Source organism: Dipodomys merriami, unplaced genomic scaffold (assembly GCF_024711535.1).
Source record: "Dipodomys merriami isolate MVZ:Mamm:240054 unplaced genomic scaffold, mDipMer1.0.p SCAF_2, whole genome shotgun sequence".
In the NCBI taxonomy this organism is placed as follows: Eukaryota; Metazoa; Chordata; class Mammalia; order Rodentia; family Heteromyidae; genus Dipodomys; species Dipodomys merriami.
In genome coordinates this window covers 24,589,171-24,596,459 of record NW_027203381.1, presented here as the reverse complement: position 1 = coordinate 24,596,459, position 7,289 = coordinate 24,589,171, and positions in this window count along the sequence as shown.

Sequence of the window (7,289 nt, the reverse complement as noted above, 5' to 3'; positions counted from 1 at the left end):
TTATGTAACTATTACCCATCTGTATATCACCCATTTGTATATCACCTGTATATATCTGTAAACAATACTAAATTATTTTTTAAAGAGAAGGGGAGACAATAGAGATCAAAATTTACACAGTTGGGTTTTCTTCTTTAGAATTTCTTTTTTTTTCTTTTTTTGGGGGGGGGTCTGGTCGTGGGGCCTGAATTCTGGGCCTGGGCACTGTCCCTCAGCTCTTCAGCTCAAGGCTAGCACTCTACCACTTGAGCCACAGCGCCACTTACGGCTTTTTTCTTTTTGCTTATGTGGTGCTAAGGAATAGAACCCAGGGCCTCAGGCATGCAAGGCAAGCGCTCTACCACTGAGCCACCTTCCCAGCCCCATCTTCTTTAGAATTTTTATGATCAGGATAAGTCTCCATATACAGAGTAGTTGGGAATTAGGGGGCCATCTCTGAGATATGTTAGACTCTAAAAGTGTTTCATTTGGAGATTTTTATGCTTTAATTTAGAGAAATGTGACTTTCACATGATTCACGTTACCTGAAAATTACTGTAGGAATCTATTCTTCTTTGCTTAAATCAATCAGTCCACATTCTTTGTGTGTTTTCCAAGAAACTGAAGGTATGAAATGAAGCACAAAATACCTTATCAAATCAGATGCTAGATAAATGGAAGTATGAATATCAAGATATCAAAATGAGCTTAAATTTGTATCTCTTTTTAACGTTTTATTGGCATATATTAGCTATAAAAAGTTTCATTTTGACATTTCCATATGTGTATACAAAAAACACTGGGATTGATCTTACCCATCCTCCTTCCCTCTTTCTGAAAAAAATCCAACATATTTAATAATTATATTTCCTTACTTATTTTTAAAGTATTTAGACCATGGTCATAGCCCTTCAAACTCTGCTTTATGCTTTTATTTTCTTACTGTAAACAATTTGATGAACTCTATTTTTATAGAAAACATGTGTATGAATTTCTTGCAATAGCTTGAAGGTATATTTTGGATCACTCTTTTCTCCTATACAAATAATAAACTTCTACCATGAACCATTTCAGGTTTTAGAGATAAATTTACAATTTATATAAATGCAAACTAATAATAGAAGCCTGCATAGTACAAGCCATTGGGTTGAAATTTGGGATTTGATCTGATTTGAGAAGAAATTGTTATGAGTTAAAAAATTAAAAAGGGAGTTAAATGCGTAGTCCTTTTACTTCACCATGTTAATCACAAAATTATCAGTGTATGGCTTATCTCTCTGCACTTTTAAGGTATTTTTCTTTGTCGTATTACATTTTGTTCACAGGTAATATATATATATATAACCTTTTCCTTGGTCTTCATTATAACTCTCCAAGTCAGTATGCATGAATTTAAATGAGAAAATTTGTGACAGAACTCAAAACTGACCCATTTTGCTTTCAAGTCAGAAGTGTTCCAGGGAGCTATGTGGCCTTTGCTTCATGAATGTATCTTCTATGGAATGCTATTGACTTTGTGGTCTCCAAAATGAGCATGTATATTGAGAAATAGAAGTTAAGTTTGAATTGATTGGCTAATGACATTTAAATGAAGTCTTCAAATTTGAGAAGTGGAGACTGAAGTCTCCAGAACTTATTCCAGAGAATAAGCTGTAGAAGAGACATACTGTATATGCTACTGAAAGATAAGAAATAAACATTTCATTATTTCTTGCACTTTGTATGCCAGTAATTACATCAAAGCAATTATATCACAGATATTATACAATAAAAGATCTTTTATGAAATAGGAAATAAAATTCACTTTTAAATCAATTTGCTTCATTTAAAAATATCTAGGAGACCAATCTATTTTATTCATAAACTAGATTTAATTAATCAAATTTTAATGTCAGGGATGGTATTTGAATCCAAGTACCTTTCTTTTTATATACTCATTGAACACTAGTATCTCTGTTCAATAAATCTATTCTGAGTACCTGATATTCTCAACAGACAAATGAACACATGCTCTTAAGATATCTGCTTTGATTCTTGGAAACTAACAAGTAGCTCAAAAATATCTCTCTTTTAATCTTGCTGGATAGAATATTAGTCTTTTGAAAGGAAGTACTACTCAAAAAAGTACTACTCAACAAAGGTTTAACAGTCCACTAATGAATATGTAAATAGACATATGATTATGTAATGAGCAATGGCATGGGAAAGATTAAATAATTCAATCCCTAGAGTAAATTGTCTCTGGTGTGCAGTGTCCCATACTTATTAGGAATATAAAGATCCTATGTACCTGTAAGGAATATTATAATGTTAAATGCTTACCTTGTGTAGACTTATTTATAAATTGGGTGCTTAAAGTGTAAGCTATGCACATATGACCATATAACATGATGTTAAGTGAAATGAACCCCAAGATAGGGACACAAATATCTTTTTTTCATGCTTGCTATTGTTTTAACATATTTATAATGTACCATGTGATCTTTTTGTTTCTTTGTATGTTCCTCCCCTACTGTATAACTCCTGTTTTCACTGTACTTGATGTTGGTGCCCTGCATCTTGTATATACACTTCTCTAATTCGGGGAAGGGAAGGGAACAAAACAAAATGCGTAAATAGGAATACAGGTTGACCATTGTAACAATGAAATATACAAAACACTATGTTGAAAATGAACTTAACAACTTTGGTGATGGTGGGGGTTTGTTGTGGAGGTGGGAGGGAAGGGATGTAGGGGAAAACAAAGGAGGTGGCAACAATGCTCAATATGAAATGTACTGTTACTTTGCTCACGTAACTGTAACCCCTCTGTACAGCATTTTTACAATAAAAAAGGACACATACACAGACACAAAAAAATCCTTGCATCAGCTACTACTGCCTAAGACTCACAAAAAATGCAATAGTCTCCTTGTGTATCACAAACTTCCTTTTTTCTATCCTGGCACAAATCCTTTTTAGGAAGAACTATCCAGTTAGTTCCATAATGTTTCACAGGGTTGGATTATCAAGAAAAATGTAACCAACGCTGTTGTTCAGGGGGGGAAAAAGACAAAGTATATTTGGAAGAACCAAAAAAGGAATCCAAAAGAGTTGGTAAGACTATCACATGGTTGGCTGAGAAGAAAAGAGACATTTGTTGAAAGAAACTGTTTTGTATTTCAGATAGCCAACTGGCCTTTTATTTTTATTATTTTTGTTTTAATTCCACATCTACCAATGCCCAGAGGGGTTCTTTTTTTGCTATTTAACAAAACAATTTATGAATACAATGTATCTTGCTTATTGTTATCTCTTTCAACATTCTTACCAATCCCTCTCCATAGCCACCCCTTCCCTTCACTCTTCTTAACTTTGTAGGATATACATTGGATTCTTGACTGTATTCTCTCCCTCTTCTCTTCTTCAATTGTCTACCTTTGCTCCCTTGACCTCACCCCACTCCATACCTGCTTCCAGGTGTCTTATTTTGCTAAACTTTGATTTTTTTGCCATTCTAAGGAAATATACTATTTTAGAACGCCCATGAATCAACCATATTTCAGTTAACACATTTGTATATACTTGCATACCTCCTAACTTATTTACTTATGAGATTATACAGTAAATCTAGGTTCCAGGTATAAGAGAAAACCTGTATAACATAACTTTTCTTTCTGATGGATGAGTAATTTAAATAATTAAACTCACAGATTTATATATAAGTTAAACCCAGATGAGAAGCTGAGCCTCTTACCTTTTGCCTACCCTTTTGGATATTTCTAGATTTCAGATATTTTTCTACCACTAATGCCATTAAAATGTTCCATCATGTCCCTTCTATGCAAGTGAAAGTTAGTGAACACCATGACCTTGCTCTGAATGATGCTGGTTAGAGGCTTCAGAGCTAAGTCTGCCTCTTTATTTTAATTCAGTATGTAAATCCATAAAGGCTTTTAATGATATGTTCCAATATTTCCTTATGTTGTAATCTATATGATAATGCTATGAAAATCCCATCAAATATTTTATTCTGATCCATTCTTTGATGATTTAGATGAAGGACACTTTTCTCCATCTATCAACAAATTACAATCACTTTCCAAATGGTTGAATTACTTATCTCTATTACCTCAGAGCCAAGAAGTGCATATTAGTATATGTGGCTAAAGCATACAAAAGGGACAAGTTTAGTTTAATCCTTTACCTCATGGATAATGTATTGGACTAATTGATGCATAATACTGACATAAGTAGCATATTGTTGATAGAAAGGGAGGTGATTTAATGGTTATTATTTATTTTACTCTATTAACTTTAGGAGCTGGGGGTATGGTTCAGTGGTAGAACACTTAAACTATGATATACAAGCTCTGAGTTCAATTCTTGCAAGAAAACAAAAACAGCAATAAAAATAACTTTAAAAAATATGTCATCAGAATCTCATGTCATATGGAATAAAAAAAGTTCCTAGTTTTTGGTTTTCAGATGAAGACACTGAAGTTTACTTAGTAAGATAACTTTCCCCAAGGTTTCATGGACATGTTGTTAGAGCTGGAATTTTGACTAGATCTGTGACCTTGAAGACAACACTTTATAATCTATTATTTCTCTCTAAATAGTGCTCTTACGTTCACCATAGTCCAAATGCTCTCTCCAAGCAAACTTAAGAAATCTCTCCAATAGGGCAAAGAATAAATATGATGTTACTATCTGAAGCCTCATCCTTCTAACATTGTTTGAAAAGTGAATAATCACAATTTTAGCACCTTAGATAGACACAGTCACTTTTGGTTTTTCAACCCATTATCAAAGAAGAAAAAATGATTAGTAAATGCAACCTCAGGTGAAATTTAATAATTCCCTAACTACAAATAAACACAGCATTCTTGGGAAGAACTTACAACCACAGTCCTTCTGATGGTTGGTCTTGATTGCCAGCTAAATTGAATGGAGAAACTCACAGGAGTTGAGTCAAGAATACCTTCCAGTGTGCCTGTGAGGATGTTTCCAGAAATAAATAAAGGGGAGGGGATGTGAAAGACACTATGTAACAGGCTGTAAGTCCCCTTGGAACAAAAGAGAGAGAAGGAGAAAGAAAACCTGCTACTCAAAAGTTCAGGCTCTCTCTCTCTCTCTCTCTCTCTCTCTCTCTCTCTCTCTCTCTCTCTCTCTCTCTCTCTCTCTCTCTCTCTCTCTCCCTCTCTCTCTCTCTCTCTCTCTCTCTCTCTCTCTCTCTCTCTCTCTCCCTCCCTCTTTCCTTCCCTCCCTCCCTCCCTTCCTTCCCCCCCTCCCAACATGAACTGAACAACGCTTATCCACTATGCCCTTACATCATGAAATCTGCCTTATCATAGGTCCAGAACCAAGGGAGTCAGCCAATGTTAGACCACTGGAACCATAGGCCATGCTTTCCTTCTTTAAACTGCAGTCTGGTTGGTTTTGTTTTGTTTTGACACAGATGAAAGCCAAGAATAACACAGCCTTTTTCTTCTATAATCTCTGATTGCTCAAACATGCTCAAACATCTGTCCTGAGTATCAAACCCAAGTGAAACTAGTACCTTTGTCTCTTCTGCACTGTCATATTTTATTTGCCAATTCACTCCTCTTTTCCTCCTTTGAGTTGATGCCAGCAACCTTTCCCCTTGCATAGGTATGAGAGCTGATTCCTCACTAGTCCATTTTACAGAGCAATCCCATTCTCAGAGGATTTCAGAACCTAGAAAACTAGTTAACCTCCTTCTCAATCATCTGCTACCCTTCCTATTCTAATAAGTAGGCCTGAGTTTTGTCAGAGTTTTCTATAAACAAATTTTGAGAACTAAGTCCTAAGAGATTCTAGTCTTCACACTTCTGTGAAGTGTGATCATGCTATGACTGGAGAAATTCTTGTTACTTTACCATGTTTATGTCTGATTATATTACTCATCAAGTGGAAAATTTCACTTTATAAAAATTTAAGTTTCCTATGGAAAGAGGCCATTTCTGTCTTATTTATTGATGTAACCTGAAAGATACTTACAAGGAATTGTACCTAAAAGGTTCTTGAAAAAATAAGTGCTTAATTTAAATCATGTGCTGGAAGATTCAGTAGATGGAAGAAAGGGTGTATTACTTACCTATTGGCTGAACAATCCAACTCTTTTCCCCACACCATACATATATTATACATATGATTATAACGTTATACTACTTCTGATAACTGGAATTGGGTTCTTGTTATACAATATGAAGCTCATCTTCTTCCCTGAATGACTGGACAATGTATCTATATGGATACAAACTATCTAGTAGAATTTTAGACAATCTAGGTGAAGCACCAGATTCTCCTGTGGTAAAGTGAGTTGATTTCATCACACTACATATTTACAAATGTGACAAACATCCACAACACATGTTTTCTTATCCTGATTCTAATTAATTTCATTTATTTGTGTGTTTGTATTTCTAATAAAAACCCTCATCCATCTGGACTCATTTCAGTTGTGCTCAGTTTGTCAACTGTTGTGAAATGTAAGTTAGCAGTGATATAGCCATAACTGAAATCATATCCATAAGTAACAATATTGGTGGCAACATGTCTTCAGCTTTTATGATTGGTTTTGAATCAGATTTTCAATGCCTAAAAAGTTTCCTTAAAAACGTGTACCATATTCCTACATTTTCTTTACATTTAAAAAGAAGGTTATTCTATGCCTGAGCTCTTTAGTTACCTGACTAGTAAAGAATATGATGCCGAGAACACTTACTGCAAGGAAAATGTTCTTTTATTGCATCCTTTAATATGCATTATAGCTCTAAAAGAAATGGAAGCCAGGACTTTCACATATATTACGTTTCCAAAGTTATCGCTCAACAATATTTGACACACAAAGAGAGGCAATAGGTGAGGTTTGCATACTGCTTGTTAAACCTTGAGTTTAATGTTTTTTTAGGACATCCATGTTAAAATGGGATCATTAAAAATATACTGCCATTCCAGCAGCATTAAAAAGTGCATACAATAGGTTCACAATGCATACTGATAATGACTTGACAAAATTAATGGAGAAATGAAACCTGCATCATACACCCTGAGTTTAAAATAACCTTTAGGCATTTGGGAAATTTTATTGGTAACAATTTGGTGGCAAAGTACTCAGTGTAAAAGAAAAAAAAACAGTTTACAAGCTAATAGGGAAAAATGGACATTAATAATGTGGTAGATTACAGTGGGAACAATAGTGAGGCTACTGCAGAAAGCAATGTATCTAGATAATTAAACTTAAACCATTTTTGTTCTACAGCAGTGCAGGATATGCTGCTAAGAACTTAAAAGGGACTTCTTAT